The sequence below is a fragment of the Electrona antarctica genome (genome assembly GCF_951216825.1).
Source record: "Electrona antarctica genome assembly, chromosome: 17".
Taxonomy (NCBI): Eukaryota; Metazoa; Chordata; class Actinopteri; order Myctophiformes; family Myctophidae; genus Electrona; species Electrona antarctica.
In genome coordinates this window covers 27,696,360-27,719,183 of record NC_136798.1, presented here as the reverse complement: position 1 = coordinate 27,719,183, position 22,824 = coordinate 27,696,360, and the positions used below count along the sequence as shown (strand labels likewise).

General features: G+C 42.8%; 1 protein-coding gene across 2 annotated transcripts in view; it reads right to left on the bottom strand.

The window, feature by feature from the left end:
• The window catches only part of lrfn2b (leucine rich repeat and fibronectin type III domain containing 2b), a 152,373-nt gene extending 136,525 nt beyond the window's left edge, over positions 1-15,848 (bottom strand). For both annotated transcript variants that reach the window (XM_079527125.1, XM_079527126.1), the window contains exon 1: positions 15,360-15,848. The gene's annotated coding sequence lies outside the window, so the exon portion shown is untranslated. The remainder of the gene's footprint in view (positions 1-15,359) is intronic.
• Between the last annotated feature and the right edge of the window lie 6,976 nt (positions 15,849-22,824).

Here is a 22,824-nt window from a genome sequence, read left to right as displayed (position 1 = left end):
TGCAGCACTGAGATCTTACCATCCATTTATCAGGCAGGGGTCTGTGTCTTTGGTGCAAGGGGGAAAAGAAGTACCTGTAACTATTCTAAGGGATACGGGGGCTTTTGATTCGTTTATGCAAGCTGGTGTTCTTCCGTTAAACCATGTTTCTGACACGGGTGACAAGGCGCCTGTCCGAGGCATAGACATGAATGTTTTGATGGTTCCTTTGCATAAAGTGGTGCTTAAATGTGAACTTTTTCAGGGAGAAGCAAAGCTGGCCGTGCGACCAGCACTGCCGATTCCAGGAGTGACTGTGATCCTGGGTAACGACCTGGTTGGTGCTCAGGTGTGGGCGGGGCTTCAGCCACCAGCAATGGTGACGTCCGTTCCCCTGGTAACTAGGGAAGCGGCCACCTTTCAGGCAGACGTATCTGGTCCACACACTGTGGTAAAGCAGGTCTCTGATCAAAATGACAGGATTTCTACAACTAAACGTGGTAGGAAACGAAAGAAACGTAAGAAACAAACTGGTTTTGTTCTGGCAGCTCCACAGGTAGACAGGCCATTCTAGAGTTACATGGAGGCCATTCTGGTCTCTTGAGGACAAATGTTATTAGGGGTCTTCTCTGTGGTTTCGCCCTGTTTTGGCATTCGTCCCTTAAATGCTTCAATATATAAGTTGCTGGGGTGGAGACTGTTAACAGGGGGGTTGGCCATGTTATAGGAGCACTCTTAATGCTAATGTTAGTATTGGATATATTTAAAGCTAATTCAAGTAGTGGGTGCCGGTGTTCCCTTTGGGACCCCGTCTTTATGGGGGGGGGTGTGACGGTTCCCTATATTATGATGTGTATATATATTACTCTTAGGTTGTCTGGTTTTGGTGTATGTTGGGTTTACCCTATAGTAACCTCTGTTCTTTTTATCCAATAGGATTGGGGAGCAGAGCTAATCATGATGATCAGCCTAAGTGGCTCGCACCTGGGCCCGGGTGTCGACGCCCTATAAATGCCTGCTTCCCCAGTCCTTCCCCAGTTCTGTTCTTTCATTTGCCTCCTGCACCTTCTCCACTTTTCAACATTTCTGTTAATACATACAACACGCACCCACATACATTTCACTCATGCATACACGCACTACACCACTGAATACTGACCTCCACACTTCATCTGTTTATTCCTCAATTATTGTTTGTTTACTTATTACTTTGATTGCTGGTTTAATTAATAAATTCTATTTTCTTTGGTAAACTGCGTCTCCCCGGTTTTTTGTTGTGTATCTTGGCACCCCCTAGGCCAGGTACATAACAGTGTCAAATTGTAACTGTCAAAGCTAACTACATGAACCCAGTGTCCTTAATGTTGGTTACGGTGACATTTGGCGAAAATAGCATAGTGTATATCTACAAAAATAACTTGTATATTGGCTATTTTTGACAAAGAGATTTCATTTGGAGGTGGAAAAAAGAGGAGACGAAGTATAGACCCCTGTGGGACCTCCCATCAATGAAGGGTAAGAGTTTACGTGGTAAACCACTTGAACGCCAGCATCCATATTCCGGGGGAAACATTAGCCAAAAATAGCCAATCCAGAAGCTCACAACGAGTCACGTGAGCTTCTAAATCTATTTTTTGGCAGAGACATTTGGTACAAGAAAGAAGCTTCCCAAGTACAGAGACAACTCAAATAAAACGTCTATAGGGTTGAATTGTACTAAGTCTAGAGGGTTATATTGTTACTGTATGCCTGAGTGACACTCAGGATTGCATAGCGTACAGTATCTGTGTAACTCGGGGGCTTGGGGGGTTGTATTTTGCAACAGAGGGGGGAATTAACTAGCTCCACACCTCCATAGTGAGTAATCTTTGGTGTCAGATGAGAAATGTTTGGTGGAGAACAGGGAGAGGTTGCCAGGGCTCAGAGGGATGTAAAGGCATGACTCGAGCCAGGATGTAATCCCTGCCAAGCCCAGCTGGCCTAAGGGCCGGAGATATTCATTTGACAACTCTCCATTTTTCCCTGTTAATTTTAGTCAGTCCAAACAAATAGGGGCTAAAAATAATTCCAGGAGGAATTGCAGGAGTGTGATTTTCTTTGTCTTTTTAAGCTAAGAGCACTGTTTATTGGTGTACGTATGCTTGTGCACGTGTATGAATGAACGTGTGTGTGTGTGTGTGTGTGTGTGTGTGTGCGTGCGTGCGTGCGCGAACACATGTAGGCATGTGCACATGAGTGTAACGGGAGTAGAGAGCTGCAGGAACAGAACGCTCCATTCATTAGGGAGAAGTTACAAGAGCAGTATTAAATTCTCTTTGGTAAGACGTAGCGAGCTGCTCAAACGTCATCCCATTAACCCAAGATGGTGTCCACTCACACTGCCCCACATCTCTACCATTAGATTAATTAAGGTGTATGTGGAACTCTGCAGGAAAATAACTAAAAAGGAAAAGACGAGAGGAGCGGAGGTTGCTTTCATGAAAACAAGTTAAGGGGTGCTACTGGTGGATCTTTAATTGGAGTATGGTAGAGCATGTGCCACCGGGTCAGCTGGGGCAGACCAGTGCTCACTGCAGTACCACTCTGATAGGCCTGTTAATGAGGAGGGATGTATACATAGAAACTATACTGCAGCTTTTGCACCTTGCCCTGGCTTTAAGGGAATAACAAACAACATTACATACATCGTCTTCCCTCTTGCCCACATACTCCAAAACTGATGTCGAATTTCGCAGTTTGTGTGTCTTAAAAGCTGACTCTAAAAACAAAATAACAGTAACACGTGTGTAACTCAAGTGTGCAAGCGCCTTAACCGCCAACTGCAACTTGGTGTGTGTAAAAAAGCGTGTGATAGTACAAGCTTCCAAAATTGCAATTAAAAACATAATAAAGATTATTATAAGAAAAGGAAAACAGCATCAATCACATATAGTCTACATATGGTACATTCAAGCAAAAAGCAACATTGTGTAACTAAGAGACTGCAATTAGCATCATATACAATCATGCTAATTATACCAATTATGTAGAACACCCATGCTGTGTCAATTAAGCATTCATTAGCTGTACAGCACCCCATAATGGTCACCAGTAAGTAAGAGAGAAAGCATCCGTTTGCCATCTCTATAATAAAACATGCCTATAATTGATCATAATTAGTGAGCTAGGTACAGTATACATGGACTCATGTTATATGTAGTTAACTATCCCTCACACATGTTTATATGTTATCTGTGCATTACTGTACTTGAAGCTATACACTAGGACTATAATAATCATGGTCTATAATTGATAATATTTAGTGAGCTTTAGCAATAGGCTACAGTACGTGCACCCATGGTACAGTTGGGTGCCACCGATATTGTCCCTTATTATTTGACCCATTTAGGCCTGACCTCAAAATTTTAAAAAATCCTTCTAAATCCTCCAGTTTTCTGAAATAAATATTTTCACGATTTAAAAAAAATAGCAGACCTACAAGCTCGTAGCGCGCCACTCGGTGGCGCGCTATGAGCTTGTAGATCTGCTATTTTTCAATAGCTAAATTATAACATAATGTTAACTGTTAAATGTTATGTTAAATGTTAACTGTCCTTTTGCGCAGATCACGCAAACCTCAGCAAAAAGAAAAGGACAATATCGATGGCCTCCAACTGTATCTGTTAATTGAATCTATACTATATTTCACTGAGACTTTAGGAACAGTGTTAGTTTTTTTCCTAATGCAAATAGTGGAATAGTGTTTGTGTTAGGACATGGACATTTTGATCCAAAAGTGAGACCAGTTGAGAGTCATTCGATTGGTCTAGGGCAGGCTTCCACAGCCGAGAGAGAATAACCAAAGAAAAAACAACCACATCCCAACTAAGCTATGACACTGGAAGTATAAGAAAGAGCCAGCAAATAAGCAGACATGGGGTTTGTTATTTATCTAGATTGGTTCTGGTGAGGTCTTACATGAGAATAACATTCTGATTGCTAAGATGCATGACATCTAAAAAGCTATTCTCGTGATACCCCCATTATTTCCATGTCATGGAAACAAATCAGCAGGGGGGCATATTGTTTTCCAAAGGAGGCACTTTATTCAAATACTCCCCTATTAACACTGTGTCTGATGTGTTGAAAAAGGCTACAAGTATGCAGCAGCACCAACAACAGATACAATTATGTTGAGCATTATTATAATGTTTTCTTGCATATAATTACCTTGTATTTCTATTAACTATTAAATTAATTTGAAAATGTATATATTTATAATAATCATAAAGAACTGTAATTTGTAATTTGTAATAAAACATTAAAATATTGGTAGGGTAGGCCGGTAGGGTACTACTGGCCAATCTGGACTGGAGGTGCACAAAGTCCAATCTGGGTGGGCAACTGGGCATTATCCCCCAACGCCCTCCTGTAGAGCCGCCGCCACGTGCGTGTGTGACCTTGTTACACACGAAAATGCCAAGGTTTTCTTGTTAGCCTGGCTATGGTGATATGAAGTCATAATGACGCTATATGAACATTATGATGGAAGCGGGAAGCAGCGAGTCAGAGAGGCGGAGTGGTTGGTTACGCTGTCAACACCGATCAGGTGCAATTCACTTTCAGTTCAACCAGGAAACAATTTAAGTTGCATAATTCAAAAGCTGAAATCCTGTTCTCAAAAGGGGCGATTATGCAATCATACAATCATGCAAGTAATTGTGAATGAATACTACTGAATTGGTTGAGCCACAGGTGAAGTAATGACTTCTATAATACGTATATAAAGCCATGCAGATTTGGAGGAAATGAGAAGGAATCCTTTTTTCACTAAACACTTAACCACTATGAAACTGGTGTCCCAATTTCAGGCCTGTCATCATAAGCAAAACATAAAAACATTTAAATACATTTTAAATGTGTCCATAAATTGTAAAAAAAAATCACACCCGTGTGAAGTGAGGGGCGCTATCATCGTACATCATCATAACATAACGTGTCGATTTGCTCATACGCATATGATGTAAATTCTCCATTCATTGTCAATGGGATTTGATGTTTGTGTTAGTACAAAGATCTACACTATAGCTGAATAAAAACAGTTGCACTGTGTTTAGAAAAGCCGATTTGCTCATCCACATATGACGTACATTTTCCTTTCATTGTCAATGGCAAATGTGACAAGAGTTCAGGACAACAAAGCTGTAAAAATAAGTGACGTCCTACAGTACAAGCTCACAATGCTGTGATGCAGAAAAGTAACCATTGATCATCTATTGGTTTTACAGAATAACATTTAAGAGGGAGACAATTGCATACCACAAAAGGGGTATGAATGGAAATGCATGTTAATTGACACCCACGACAAACCCAAGTATAATGCAACCCCAGTAGTAGAAGCAGCAGAAGGGAAGAGACGAGGAGGGACGGCGAGGAGAGGGCAGCAGGATATGAGACGGGGGTCTAACTGTTCAGTGCAATCCTCAGGGATCGGTGTCTGGCTTGCTAAGTGCTGACTTGTCAGAGGCAGGATTGGTTTGTCCATACGAGAAGGGATCAAAAATCATGAATAAATGAGCAGGGGGGGGGGGGCTTTGGCCATGTCCCCGGGAGCACAGTGGGGCACAAGACAGACGGGGGAAGTGAAAGGTTTCAGTCCTGTCCTCACACAGAGCTTCAGTGGACAGCACAGTATTATTTAGCTGTCAACCTATCTTGGGATTAGTAATGTGACCCAGGGATGGATTAAGAGTCACCCTAGCCAGTAGCCATAATGGGCAGTAAGGTGGGCACACAATCACACGGCATGTGTAGGTCAAGGAGGAAGCACCTGTTGACATTTCATCATAAAAGGATTTACAATCAATTTTCTCGCACGATCAGAGATCTCCTCCTTCTAATAATGGTGACATCTAAATTCAATGAATGAGCTAAAAGTAAACAGGTTGGAAACAATTCAGAGAAGAGATAAGAAATAAAAATCACACTCATGCGAAGTGAGGGGCGCTCTTATCATCATACATCACATTCCGTGCTCAGCCAATCAAATCATCACATTCACGCGCCTCAAAAAATAACATCATCAACAACAGCATCGCAGAACCAATGCTGCAACGACTTTAATGTGTTCCTTCATATCAGGATTGTTTTTTAAGCAGTGGGCATAGGTTTGTTAGTGCTATTTTTCTCCACTGTTCAAGTCCATACATTGTATAGGATTTCCCCAGACATATCAGTAAGCGACGACCGCTGATCGTCTGGCTACGCAAGACTATAGAATAAGTCCTCCCATCTAGATTACTGCAACTCTATATACTCTGGCCTCCAAAAGAAAAACCTATACCGTCTCCAATTCGTTCAGAACTCAACAGCCAGGCTGTTAACTAAAACCAGAAGGGCAGAGCACATTACACCAAGTATAGCCGCCTTTTCCTATAGTGAGACCAATAGCAAAAATATCCAAGCGTGGATATTTTCGTTATTTTTTATATTTTGAAAGTGCTTAATAAATGTGAATAGGGGGGAAAAAAATATGTAGCTGTGCAGCAAAGCATGCTAATCGGCCACAGATGGTCTGGTGTCAGTTTAGACAGGTGGAGGGCATATGGACAGCACACCACTATCCACTGAACGCATAGCAGGGCACTTCCTCTTAGCCTACATGAAAGTCCCTGTTGGACATGACAAGGACAGATGAGCGCAAATGTACTGTAACTGTACCCATATAGAATACTACACAGTAAAATCCTCTTTCTGCCATCTCTCTTAAAAGTGCCAGGGGGTGGACACCAGTTTTGGTCCTCGGTGCCACCGAAGCCCATTATAAATAAAAAATGAGGAAAATGAGGAAGTAGGAAGTGGCGGAGCGGAGGAGACTCACTGGCTCTAAATTCAATTCTCTTTTATTTGTAATCGTGCATATAAAACATCAAATGCCCCAGCCACTACAGCATCGTTCATGTGAACTACACAGTTATTCATTGCAATGAAGAAAAATCGCTATGATGATCCGCCACGGCTTGTCACCGTTGGCGAGCACGGGTTTAATGCATGCTTCAAGCCGGCCGGACCACCCAACCATGCGCTAATTTGCGCTATACATAGCGATTCTCATAATTTCAATAGGCTTACATATTAAATCATAAACATACTATTTCACATGAACAATGGTGAAACTAAGATATGGGGATAATATTATACATTGCAATGAAATCGCATCGCGTTTTCATTATAATACTGCTGGGTTGAACACACCTTCACAGCCTCACGCTGCAATTGGCTAAAAGTTTAAATCCCCTGCGACGTCCCGACTAGTAAACTGTAGTGGATATAAACAGTGCATTCAGCCAGAGGGGGCCAAAGGGAGAGTGTGCTGTTGCAGGAGAAAACCTCAGCATCATAATATTGGGAAATATAGAGGGAAAAAATCCCCAAAAATACATTTAAATTTTGGCTGAAAACTTGTCGTCTATATCACCTTTAATGTATAGTATACTACAGGTATGGGCTGGGCAATGTTGAAGCCGCTGTCCCTACTGGTCAAAAACTGGTACTGCAGGCGGGCTGGGCCCAGGTTAAAGGTGTAGTGAAATAAAAAATATGTTTTTCACACTTTTAGACCATATCCGTGGTCATCATATGGGCATACCTAATGGATGCCAAAAGAAATGGGCAAATTCTCATTTTTGTGTGTTTTTATATCAAAAGTCCATAACAAATATTTTGTATTACTTCCTGAAAACGAAAACGTGCTGTGTGATGACGTGTCGAGGCCCTTATCGATAAAAGCCAATAAAAATTAAGCTCACCCGTTTAATTCCCCATATCTCCGCATCCGTCCAGCACAGGCTGCACAGCTGCTACTGATTACAGAAATCTTCCGTTTTTATTCCCATTCAAGATAACATCCAGACAGTGTATTACTCTGTTTCAACTTAATCATCACGCTAAAATATGTATCTGAAAACATTATAGGGTAGAAATAAGCCACATAAGAGTAAACTGGTAAAGCTGGCCGACTATCTGACTTGTAAACAAACACTCCATGCTGTCCTGCGTAGCATATAGCTACCGTCCCTAGCTACCGTCCCATCCCCAGAAGGGATGCAACGCTCTGATTGGTTCAGAAACTTCATAGCAGTGTTTCAACTTGAAACCATCTTTTTTTAATATATTTTGTATTAATCTGACGCCCACGGTTATTTATTCTTTAATTTGTCCCATATCTCTGGCACCTGCACAGCGGTCTTGTTTAACAGGTGGCATGGATTGTGTCTTTGTGTAGGACAAAAATACTGATCTGCTCATCCACATATGACGTAAATTCTCCTCCATTCTCAAAGTGTTATCTACATATCATTCCTCATCTCCTTTCTTGTCACTTGTTGTTAACGGTCGAGTAATCAGATGTCAAACAACATGATGCTGAACTATCTGTCATAACACAGTGTTGTATATACACAAAGCATGATAAATGGTGGCGCTTGCATTTAGAGAAGATTGCATATTCTCATTACTTTGTTCTACTTCTACGTCCTAGCATGCCAGGCAAGGAAATTGCTTCATTGGACAACCTGCCCACTGCCCAGGTTTCTAAACAATGCTGGTTGACATAACAAAAGTGTGGGATATATATATATATATATATAAAATCAGTAATTTTATTATAGTTCCAACCATCATTGAACACAATCAGTGATACGAACCGTTATGGAAAGAGAAAATTAATTTGATATAAATATAATAAATCGTATCAAAATATGTAATAATTAGGAAAGTTACTGTTGTGGAGAACCCAGTGGAACATTTAGCTCATTCTCAGCTCCAGCAACTTTGGAAAGTTCTTCAGTTTTCACTTCTGTTTTGCGCCCCAGTAGTCAGGCACAGTCGGTTCCAGGCGGATTTCTCAATTAGTTTTTGAACATTAAATTTCATCATTGAACACTAAAGTTCTTCATTAGACACAGTACTGTATGACTTATGGTTTGCTTTCGAGAAAATGGACAAACTAAAGCTGCGTTCAGACCCGAATATATATATTCGCCTCGGTTCGTCCCGTCGCGCAACTATCGTCTTTGCATTGACTTTGTATGTAATCGCGCCGCTCTAACCATCCAAGTATGAACACCGCTTAATAGGCAGCGGTTCGCAGACCTATTCATGACAGGGACCCCCAAATTAAGAGTCTGGCTCTGGCCACGGAACCTCCATCAGAAAATATTTTGTGCCATATAAAATTTGTATTGTTAAAATGCTTCACAAATATTCAACATTTTTCTTTTTTTGAAGAATATATCTAGAAGCTCTCAAAGCATCACATTGCTGTGTATTATGAGCTTGATAGGCTATTTTTGAGGGGATATACAGCTTTTGTCCTCACACGTCTCAATATTTGCCATTGACAATGAAAGGGGAATTCAGGTCAAATGTCTGCTAAATTTTGTCCCCACACGTCTCAATATTTGCCATTGACAATGAAAGGAGAAATTAGGTCAAATTCTGCCAAATATGATGTAAATTAAACATCAAAACATTAAACGCCATTGACATTGAAGGGAAAATTGTAGACGAGCAAATCGGCTAACCAATCACATGTCGGTGGGAGCGCTTGGCCAATAAGGGCACTTAAGTGCTTGGCCAGAATCAAAGTTCTACTGATTGGCCAGTATGAGATGATGCATGATGATGTACGATGACAAGACCGCCCCTCACTTCACACGGGTGTGATTATATTTATTAGGCACTGTACTGCGATTGAGAAACCACTGATCTGACTGGTACAAATGACTCATTTTCAAACATCTCAGACAGCTGACTGGAGAAATAAATAGCTGACAATTATTTCTTAGATACAGGAGCCAACAATTCTTTCTTAGTATGAAAACAAACTCCTGTTTGTGGCCAATACCAATTTACTGTACGTTGTGTGCCGAAAACAGCTTATCTAGTACAAGCTCACTGATACCACACGATGCCAGTTTGTAGATTTGCTATCTTTGGTTCATCGTACAATGGAGCATAAATTAGGCCAGTTTTTTTTAACCTTGTTGTGCCTAAGGGGCACACCAAAAGGGCATGTCAACATCTCAAGGCACATATTCATATCAGTGCAGAATAGATTCTAAAACACATGTTATTACTCTGTGATTGCTTATTCGTATTTAGTGATGCCAAACAAAAGAAAATTATTGCGACATCAGGTCGCAGTTAACTATGAAATAGTGCATTTCCCGTCAGTTTGTCACGCCCCATATAATGGTCATACCTTGTGACATCACGTGATGTCGTCAATTAGGTCAATATAAAGCCCATATATGGAGATCCCTGATGTCATCAATATTGGCATCTCACCTCAAACCTCAAACCCTTAGATCTCAAGACACGATCCATATATGGCCAGTACAGAATTCATTCATACTGTATGTTGATCTAACCCATCATGCCAAAGCGCCAGCGCTCGCCCAGCAGTCTGCTGTCACCCAGGTGGATATGTTCATCTGACCCCCTTTCCAAAGTGCCATCGCTCACCCAGAAGTCTGCTGTCACCCAGGCGGATGCGTGCACGCGATCTCGCCCTTTAGGGCGAGGGCTTCTCGCCCTCAGGCCGTATATTGCAATATAATGTGTGGTTGTCACAGCATCCCAATAGGGCACACATGGACTTGTCTCACAGGTGACACAGCATTTGGGAACAGAACAACTGATCCCTGCTGCTAGCAGGATTTCTTTTATTTATTTTAACAGGGGGGGGAAAAATGATGTTTCCATAACAATTCATCTTGGGGAGGCCAAAGTTCCACAGCAGTCCAGCCAGTGTGCTATGAAAAATGGGACAGCTACAATAGTTACATGTGTTTATATTGACCTCTTGTATTCATTGTAGACTGGAGCTTTGCCTCTTGCTATGAGTGAGTCAGAGGCTGGTGCTTTGCTAGCTGGCCGTCAAAACAGTAGCAGGTCAGCCTGTCTGTGTCATTAAAGCAACATCATGGTCCTGGGGGCTAAGGAAGGAGGCTGTTCACATTGCCAGAGTGGCCACCTCAAAGAAAGACCAGGGTTTTTCTCCAATTCCCAGCTGTGTAAATTAAGTCAGATTTTTACACTGTACTGTACATGAAGCTGCCTAAGAACATCGGTGGCTTCCTAAGTTCCTACACATGTGTACATATCGGCCATGCTTCCATAACAGACACGTCAACCTTGTGATAGAACTCGTACTTTTTTAGGCATTCCTTCTCTGTTAAGGGTTAATTCAGACCGACAGCATGGCATTAGTTCGACCTCCCGTTGGTTAGACCGACCATTACTAACACTATCCCAAACCCTAACCTCACAGGAAGCCACGGGTGATTTGTAACCCGCAGCACAGGTCGGACTAACGGGAGGTCTGACTTAAGGGCAGTCCCCATTCAGACCTTTGTCGTGATTTTTCTCCTCATACAACAGTCAACAGTGTCACTCGCCGATACTCGCCAACAATAGCAGCTCTATAAGCTCATAATGTCGCTTGTGAGCTTGTAGATTCACTAGATTGCCTATATTCTGCGCACAATTTCACTGTAAGGCAAAGTATATAAGGCTTAAAACAGTCTGTCTCAACTCTCATCCTTGCACTGAACTATGTTTTAGATACAACAGCAGACAGCAAAAGTGATGACATCCAGAGGTCATGGGTGAGGTATGGTCATGGTTGTATACTGTTGTACCTCATGCACTGTAATGACTGTACACAGTGCACATTTTTATTTGATCTGTTTTTCTGTTTCTTTCTCTATTTCTCTATACTCTATTTTTTTTATTTATTAGCTTGTATTGTTTTTACACCTGTGATGTGACAATATAATTAAAGTGCTAAGTCACCTAATCTTTTTTCTATCACTGCATATAACAACATCCACCCCATCGCCCCTATTCTCCAGCAAGCATTCAGTGAAAAAAGCTGATCTATAAGCTCACCACGCATCACAAAGTGGCACACTGAAACTTGCAGATTGTGTATTTTTGCCGAAGAGATTTAATGTAGGGAAAAAAGTAGGGGGGCTAGTCAATGAAGTATGCACAGGTTTAAGTGGTGAAGAGATACCTCTACAGCCTGGCATTATAGGCCTAAATGTATCGCATTAATCATTTGGGGCCTGCAATTCTGAACTTTTAAACTAAGTGTGCACATAAGTCCCTTACGGTGATGATTTAAATTTTCATGGCTGCAGCACTGAACAACTGGTCTTGAATTGTCCCACAGGGCCGCTGCTGTCCCCTCCAGCCTGGAGCATTTTGATTCCTCACTGCAAGTAAATCCAGCTAAGCAAACAAGCCATTAGGAGTGTTGCTCTGAAGTCTGCTAGCGACCTACACCAGGCTAAGCAGGAGTGAGCGGAGAAGGAGAAAATAGGTGGTGGAGGGGTTGATTCCATGAATGAAAAGAGGAACAAAATGAAAACGAGATGAGATGAGCCAGTGGAAGCCAGTGGAGATGTGACTTATGAATGCACATATAGCAGGTGATTTGAGTGTTTACTGTAGGCGGGGTAGATATGTATGTAAAATCAAGATAAGTAGAGGTTTTGTGCACCCTTATCCAGTTTTGGTCCTGCAGTCTGTGCACTCTCATACAGTAGGTGTCTGCTTCACTGGTGCCACCAAAATAGCTACTTTAGATTAGAGAATAAAGTAATTGAAATGAGGATGATGCTATGATGGATGCAGATGGAAAATGAGACTTGGCAGGTATTCACATCCTCCCCTGACACACAGACACACACATGCATTCTTTCTATCTCTGTCCAAGACTGCTTCCATCAAAACACTAGCAGGCCTCTGCTCTCTCTCTCGGCCGTTTCCCCTATGGAAGCTAAGGATGAGGCTTAGTGCACGTCAGCCAAGAGCACGGTGACATATGTGCCATTATTTATAGCCAGCAGATCCGCTGAGAGGCCCAGGGGCTGCTTAGAGAGGGTATTATTTGAGAGAGAGCCCAAAGACCAACTGGCCACCGTCCGACTGCAACCTCGGGACATTTACCGGCCAAAAGACCAATAATACCTGAACACATGCTGGACACAGGCAAGCGGATACCCTCTCAGGAGAGCGCCTGTAATATTGTCATCCGAATACAATTACAGTAAAATATAATCGACTGCACACACACTGAGACTTGCATAAACCAGATCCCAGGACACCAGTGAAGAAGAAGGGAGGGACAGTTTAGGTCAGACAACAATGTGTATCATGTTGGTATTGTGGGTTTTTCATGCAATACTGTGATTAAAGAATACAATATTAGATCCAGTGTGTGAAACGCCATGCTTTGTCATTTAGAATTTAACGCATAGTGTTCCATTTAACGCGTCAATAAGGTAAAGCATGTCATACCGGTATACCCCTGATGAGTTTAAGCTATAATTACGACGAGATTAGAGGTTTCCCTGCAATCCTATAGGATTTATTGTACACCCGACAGTGGAGTGAGATAGACAGAGGTGGATTAACAACCCAGCCCTCCGCTTCCACCATCGATGGTTCAGTCCGGACGTGGCGTGTTCCGTCACTTCAACTCGATAGCTTGGAGTGCTGATCTCCAGCTGGAGTGTCAGTCGGACACCCAAATGTGTGGAATGTGTGCAGTTAATGGTAAGTCAATTAGGGCATGACGCTAATCCCTATAAGGCAAAGTTCATCTCTTAGTAGACAGCGGGATAGGGACCTGAGGAAGTTCCCCAGGCTTTAGTGTGTCATGCGGTGGTGGTCCCTAGCCCTAACCATCTGACACGGCAGCCAATGCCATGTTGCAAGTGGTCAGATGTGTGGACCCTTGCATTTTCGGAGTTAACGGTTAATGGTCATCAATTTATTGTGTTCTGGGGCCGGCTTGGATCAACGGAACTGACATAGGATACTTTGTTATTTACCGGTGGCACAATTACATTTCATTTTTCAACTAAAGAAAAAACAATACCATTACTTTTTAAATAGTTATTTAAAAAAATACGCTAGTGTTTTGCCAATTATTTGGTGGCCCACTTGCGGCTCACCAGTTAGGATTGGCTGTCATGTACCAGTAAGAGTGGGCATGGACAGAGGGTTAGCTGGTCCTGGCTGTCTACTACTGAACATTATATTGAGATCTGCTAAATCCGTTGCAGCCAGCTGTAAACACCTTCCACCTAACAGCCCCCACAGGTGACTCACTCAAAGCACTCCCAGTGAGGCAGTGCCTATACTAGCAATTTATGATGCAAGCTATATTATTACCCCTCAAAGGTTCCCCGATCAATAAGTAGTGGAGGAAATGAAGGTCATGAACTTTGTGCCTGTTGTTTTAACTGCAACACACATCAATTAGGCTCAGTAGACAAAACATGACAAATAAGGGTGGCATTATAATGACATGCGGTACCCCAACAGAAAGACAAAGCAAAGGCACGCACGCGCCAGCACCCATTACGCACGCACAGCACACACGCACAGCACACACACACACACACACACACACACACACAAGATGAGATCAGATATAATCCGTTATTGATCCCCGTGGGGAAATGCAGGTGTCGGATCAGCATATGGCAGACATTTGCTGCCATGTGGCATTTGTAGCCTAATTACAGTGACTATATGACTATAACATACTTAATGTATCAAAGCGCAATTAGCGCATGTATCGCGCCTGGAACGAAACACCTGCAAGTTTCCATGCCCTTTCGGCTTTGTATGCGTATGCCCATAAGGACTTTAGAAAATACGATTTATAGTATACGACCCCCCGTCTAAAATAACACAGAAAGCATTATCGTGCATGTGTGCGGGGGAACAGCATTTCATTTGCCAAGCAACAATAACTTCCTCTGAATGATCTGACCAGCGGACAGCCGTTATGGAGAAGTAGCATAGCGATGAGTCTTGACATTGAACTTAAATTCCATAATTCCCAACATTATAGGCTATAGCCTATATATTAGATAAACAATAGAAGTGAAGTGAAATTTGTCGCGCGCCCATGTTTGATGAGTGCTGAATCTCAATTGAGTTACACTGGCTATCACCAAATGGGTCACCATAATAATAAAGGGCGGAGGGGATCCAGTGAAAATTGTATGATAATGCACTAAGTATGCAGCAGGCTACACAACAATACGCACATCATTTGTGGCGATTTATCACTTTGTCAAAAGTATCGCATATTTCGCATTAAACCTGTGATTGCGATCCATATGCAGTAAGACTGTGGTGCGCAACATAAAATGGCGAGTAATCTAACCGTAGCCTAGGCTGCATGCATATTGCATACACCTAACAAACAGTTTAGCATCCAGTTTAAAACATGTTTAAGGTTCATAACCATAGCCCGATGGTTACGATCGCAGCCTATCCGCATTAGGCTACATCTTATTCAGACGTCTTACCCTTTCTGTCGGGGGTTTCTGAACCAGCTGTCCACACAGGAGACGTGTCTATCATGGCACCATCATAGTTTTCACTTAGATAACTCCAATATCGTTTTTAATTTCCATTTCGTTGTGTGTGCATTCCCCCGTCCTTCGCCTGGTCACCGTGTGGTGATCTGCGCGTAAAAACGACCAAGGCGCGCGCTGCTCAGCAGTTCATAGTCCACTTGACTGGCAACGAGCGAACAACCACACCGGGAGCCTATCATGTATCGTTCCAACTCAAAATGTGGGCTGTTTTAAGTTTGCAAAACACCGAAAAGAATCTGTCTGGAGCGACAGATTGAGATCACATCGCTGCAATCAAACCCAGCATCCATCAAACACTGAACTAACGGGCAAAAGTCAATATATCCCGTCAGAAAATAAAGATTTTTTTTTTTCGTGATGTAAGATTCAGGCTGCCTCTTGATGTGGCAGCAAATAGAAAACACCTGCAACGGCCAGGTTCGCACTGTGTGAATCATTGACTGCACTGTGGCTGAGACGCAGCTGCCTGCACTCAGACCCCACGGAACATGATGTGACGCGGTCAAAACGCACATTCGAGGCATTTCCACAAATTCCACCCATTCATCATGATTCACCTCCTAGGCTAATATGGATGTCATGTCTCATGCAGGTTGCTGGTGCGCACACTCCTGTATAAAGCCACATATTAGTGTGCGTTGTAGCCTACAGACAGTTTAAAAAATATACATATTCCCCAAACGACAAGAAAACGCCACGCCCTGCACGAGCAACAAAGTTAGTTTACGATTTTCATTTCATTACAGCTACCGTGACCATGTCAGTGTAAGTCCATATAGATTACGCAAAATATATAGGCGATAGGCCTACTGAGTTCTACAGAAATAAAATATTAACTCGAATGCAACCATATGTCAGTCAGTAGCACCTATGGGAACAGTACCATTAGGACTGTCACATCACAGCAGGTGCCACTGATTTGAAGGGATGGGGAGCGTGTCTAGTTCACTCCCCTCAGCAAAACACAAGACTCTTATCTTATACATTTTTTATTTTTTTCATTTTTTATTTTTAAAGATGCATTGACTGACATCATCAGATCCATACGCTATTATTACAGTAGGCTATGTACAAGATGACAGTAATAAACTCTCTTATAGTGTAGCAAACACATGTACTACAGTAGCACCCACTTGGCCACTTGCAATGATCTAATAATCACTTTGTAACCATTAGTAGGCTGATCTAACAACCACAAAGCCACTTTTAGCAACATGTAAAAATAGCAACTAACAATTCTATAGGCTACAGTAAAGTAATAATAATAATAATAATAATAATAATAATAATAATAATAATAATAATAATAATAATAATAATAATAATAATAATAATAATAATAATAATGACACCAAACCCATGCTTATACGTAAAGTAAGTAACCATCTTTGACGTTATGCCTATAAACACAAGTTAACCATGCTTAACCACTTAAAATGAAGTGGTTAACCATCTGTAATGTAATACCTAAACATAACCATTTGTCAAATTGTCACAGAGCCCATCACCAAGCTCAGATGACTAGGAATCAACACCGCCCTGTGAAACTGGATCCTGGACTTCCTGACAGATAGAACCCATGTGGAGGAATAATAGTAATGTGCTCAGCCGGGACACTATTTCTGTGTTTGTCACATGGTTTCACCCCTGTGTGTTGGACTTAATCCCTTTCACCCTGGTGTCCCTATTTTGGGCACGTAAAACATTGTCAAAAATAGTGGAAATAGCAAATATATAAGGTTACAACACGTCACATATGTTTGTTTGTCTACTCTTGCTATTCGTTATATAGCGAAGTAAATAGGGAGTAAAGGGTTATAAAGAGTATGAATAAATAACTGAAAATGGTTGATGTTTACTTCTCTTTGCAGTAATAGTGGCATATACAAGTACTGTAAGTAGACCATTCCACTGCTCATGCAATATCAGCTTGGTGTTTTTTTTAGAGAAAGTATACCACATACAACTGAATTAATTATAATAGCCATACATTATGCATGTGATACGCACAATGTTAAAATGTAATATAGCAAGACTAGGTCATATGGCTAGACTGTGTATGAAATGCCGGAAGGCTTTTCATTTGATGGACTGGGGCTGCAAGACGTCATCCAAAGCTCATGTGGGCACAAAACTTGTTATAGGAACTACTGTACCATTATGGATGAAACAATATCCTGTCATTTATCAATCATGAAGTGTCCCACAGACTGTAAAAAGTGCCTCTGTGAAGTATCTCTCTCTCGCACGCACGCACGCACGCACGCACGCACGCACGCACGCACGCACGCACGCACGCACGCACGCACGCACGCACGCACGCACGCACGCACGCACGCACACACACACACACACACACAATGTTATGCTACCAATGTTTATATACATCTTTTATGACGTAATTATCAGACAAACAAACATGGACAAAACCAACATTAAACTCCACATCCAATCCAGATTCGGCTCAAACAAGGGATACAATTAATTTCGCTCCTATGCCAATACAATGTGGAAGGTCCTACCAACAGCCATTAAGAAATGTGAATTCCTTGACTCCTTCAAAACCACTCTCAAAGAGCACCTATACGGACAGCTGCAATTCGAAACTGGCCCCCGTAATTAAAAAAAAAGTTTCCCCAGTTGGACGTAGCACGTGGAAGGAACACGTATTCCAACCAGTTGACCAGGGGAGGCAGTTTAGAGACCAGGATTACTGCATGTTTTTGTGAGGGTACCTACCCTAGGGGACCCGGGGAGAACATGCAAACTCACTGCTTTTTAACAGGCAACATCACTTGTTATGAGGTTGGTTACCAGCACATGGTTTAGCTCACTCTATTAGACATGGCTTAATTGGCTCACCCTATAGAATTACTAACATAACACTGAATAAAAGATAACTAACAGCACTTTAGACCACCTATGGGCAACCGTAATAATCTAATACATAACGTGTTGGGCCTTTTCTATGTCTTTTCTACAGCCCAGTTGGTTCACATTCACACTGGCACCAGCACCTCCTCCACACTGACTCAGCACTGGGGACATATGTCCGTACTCAGCCCCCTCCTCTCCTCCCCCTGCTCGCTCTATGAAGCCACACACAGCTCAGACAACATTATAAAGATTGTGTATGACACCAATGTCATTTGACCTGATCACAGATAATAATGACGCAGCCTACACAGACAGGAGGCGAGAGCCCTGACACTTTGTTGTATGAACAGTGTGATCTACAAGCTCACAATGCATCGCATCACAACGGGTTGTGAGCTTGTAGATCATTTATTTTATTAAAATAATTTAATTAATTTAACCGATTACTTTTTCACCCCTGTGTCAATTATCTAATGTGATCCTGGGCTCTACACACCCTCCGCCAACCTAGTCCCCATGTATGGGGGACATGGGGAGAGCAACAGACTTGAACTCATGCTTCCTTCATGCCTGAGTGTCCAAGTTGCTCCTTTACACCTGACAGGGGGGAGTTTCCCTGGTTGGACGTAGCACGTGGAAGGAACACGTTATTCCAACCAGTTCCTTTCCCCTCCATCAGGCGCCCCGGCTGTCCAGGGGGAGGCAGTTTAGAGACCAGGATTACTGCATGTTTTTTGTGAGGGTACCTACCCTATGGGGACACGGGGAGAACATGCAAACTCCACACAGAAAGGCCCTTTCGCCAACCCCGCCTTGGGTATGGGCACTGATGACGCGGAGGAGGAGACATGCCGCCAGCACCCACAGCGTCCCGAGCGGGAATCGAACCCAGGACCTTCTAGCTGTGAGGCGACAGCACTACCTACTGTGCCACCGTGCCCCCTAACCGATTACTTCTACTCTTGCACCCCTATAGCAAAACAAAGGAGATGATCATGGACTACAGGAGGCTGTCAATAGTTACCCCCCCTTTTGATTTACATCAAAAGGGCATGTGAGCTCAAACCCACAATTCAACATTTTGGTTTTAAGATGTTGATATTCATTTTGTATTCATCCCAAATCACACCTTGGAAAGCATGAGTGTCTATTTCAAACAAAGTGTTTTATTCATTCATCAGCCAACACTCCCCACTGACAGGTAGTACACCCCCCCCCCCCCCCCCCAGATAGGACGTATAGGGCCTTAGTCATACTCCTCCTCCCAGCCAACACTCCCCACTGACAGGTAGTACACCCCCCCCCCCCAGATAGGACGTATAGGGCCTTAGTCCCCACTGACAGGTAGTCCTGTCATGATTCACATCAACAGTCGAGAGTGAACAGCTCCACGCCATTGAGGAGCTGGGCTGATGACGTGGGCACCGCTGTTAAGGCGGCCATAGAGCGACTAGTCTCTTCCTCTGCAGAGGAAGTGGTTTGTCATGGACACCAGAATACGGCACTGCATCACAGAGTATACACCGACTGGCTGCATCACTGAGAGTATACACCGACTGGCTGGCTGCATCACTGAGAGTATACACCGACTGGCTGCATCACTGAGAGTATGTACCGACTGGCTGCATCACTGAGAGTATGTACCGACTGGCTGCATCACTGAGAGTATACACCGACTGGCTGCATCACTGAGAGTATACACCGACTGGCTGCATCACTGAGAGTATACACCGACTGGCTGCATCACTGAGAGTATACACCGACTGGCTGCATCACTGAGAGTATACACCGACTGGCTGCATCACTGAGAGTATACACCGACTGGCTGCATCACTGAGAGTATGTACCGACTGGCTGCATCACTGAGAGTATGTACCGACTGGCTGCATCACTGAGAGTATACACCGACTGGCTGCATCACTGAGAGTATACACCGACTGGCTGCATCACTGAGAGTATACACCGACTGGCTGCATCACTGAGAGTATGTACCGACTGGCTGCATCACTGAGAGTATGTACCGACTGGCTGCATCACTGAGAGTATACACCGACTGGCTGCATCACTGAGAGTATACACCGACTGGCTGCATCACTGAGAGTATGTACCGACTGGCTGCATCACTGAGAGTATACACAGACTGGCTGCATCACTGAGAGTATGTACCGACTGGCTGCATCACTGAGAGTATGTACCGACTGGCTGCATCACTGAGAGTATACACAGACTGGCTGCATCACTGAGAGTATACACCGACTGGCTGCATCACTGAGAGTATACACCGACTGGCTGCATCACTGAGAGTATACACGACTGGCTGCATCACTGAGAGTATACACCGACTGGCTGCATCACTGAGAGTATACACCGACTGGCTGCATCACTGAGAGTATACATACCGACTGGCTGCATCACTGAGAGTATGTACCGACTGGCTGCATCACTGAGTACACCGACCCACCCACCCACAACCACAAGGCTGTACAGGTCCAGGGTGATTAAAACAGTGTTGCACAGACATCGCCAGCCGCTATAGGACCTCTATACATCCAGGGTAAAGGCCAAGAGGATCATCAGGGACCCCAGTCAACATATCCAGGGATTGTTCACTGTTACTGTCTAATAGTAACAGAGCATCATGATGCAGCAGCATAAAAAAAGCACACTCAGTCCGCATTTGAATGCAATTCACCAGGTGGCCGGCTCAAGAAGACATCATGATAAGAAGCCAGCACTCCAATGTTTCCAGTACTTTTTAAATGAATTAATCATTAAGGCACGGGCATACATGGGCGCGTTTCGGCGCCAAGCCTTCCACAGAGTGTATCATACACGCTGAAGTACCAGAAGGACTTTGGAGTGCTGGCTATTATTTTCTTATCATGATGCAGCAGCCTCAGTGACTCTTTTTTATCCCCAGCCTGAACTCAAAACAGTGACGTGGACTATACAAACTAACTTTCCACAGTATTCAGTACACTCTACTTCACACACACACACACACACACACACACACACACACACACACACACACACACACACACACACACACACACACACACACACACACACACACACACACACACACACACACACACACACACACACACACACACACACACACACACACACACACAGGCAAGCAGGCACGCACACTGAAACAATATTAATTCCCAGTGGCTCCCACTACGTCTCTTTAGAAATACACGATGGACTTGAACTTTAACTTTGATTCATATATGACGTTTCTCATCTAAGTAATAATAAGATAAGTAGTGGGAGGTTTGTGCGTCTTCTTGCCTACCGCCAGCATCAACTCTGCTATCTAATTTATGCAACACTTTCATGATGTAATGTAGTGTACATAATTTACTGTATTTGGAGAGTAGAGTATCGTGAATGTGGTATTTAGCTGGAGACTGGAGACTTCTGCTAAAGGTCATAGCTAATTGTACACCTAAAATAGAGCTTATAATCAGAAGGGATATTAATTATGGAAGCATTGACATGACCCTGTGTGAAGTTGCAGATTGTAGGAGACTGTAGGGGGAGGAATGGGTCCCATCCCCCATGACATTGCAATCCGTTATGGATATGGCATCATATGGGCTTGTACATTACATAGGCTATATTTAGCTAATAGATTTGGTGTAAAAACTCATGGCTGTATCTCCTTCATATGCATATTTTCTTTGTAGAAGCATTTGTTTGCACTCCTTGGATTGTAGCATACTGATCTTTCATAAACAAGAAAACAACATTCTATATTGTACTGTACCTAAAAGTTGGTTTCACAAAAAACAAGTGCACAAATAAATAAAGAAGGCTTTTGAATTGTGCCAAAAACAGAAGACTTGTTTTGCACTGTGGAGACAACATAGAGGATGCCAGCAGAGTACAGTGAAATTGATATGTCTTTTACTTTTTTACAATAACCCATTTTGACCTGAGATCAGATTCTAAAAATGTCTTCTACATCCTGACAGTTTTCTGAAAAAGCTATGTTTCTATGTCAGTCGTTCTTCGATTTTTCAAAAATAGCAGACCTATGAGCTTGTAGATCTGCTATTTTTCAATAGCTAAAGCATAACATAATGCTTACACCAAAAGGGGTTCCCGCCCAAAATGGGATAAACAGTATGGGACAGGAAGACATTAAATTACCGAGCTCACTGGGCTTGGTTTCAAAAGCTTGTGAATCCAGTCCAGGAGATGGATTGCCACATACAGTAGATGGAAAACCTTTTACACACAGAAATGGGCTGCACACCCAGGAGTCCGCATGGAGCAGCCTGAAGGGTGTTTCATGAACTAAGCCACACAAGGTCATTCCTCTTGCCTGAATAAGGGGTCGATTAACCACTTTCAACCTTCTGTTCTGGACATGTTGTTATAGGCAACAAATGTAAAATATATATATATACTGTATATATATATTAGGGCATTCACTTCTAGTAATTTTTACTAGTTGACTAGTTGCCTAGTTTACTAGTCGACTAGTTGTTTAACTACCTAT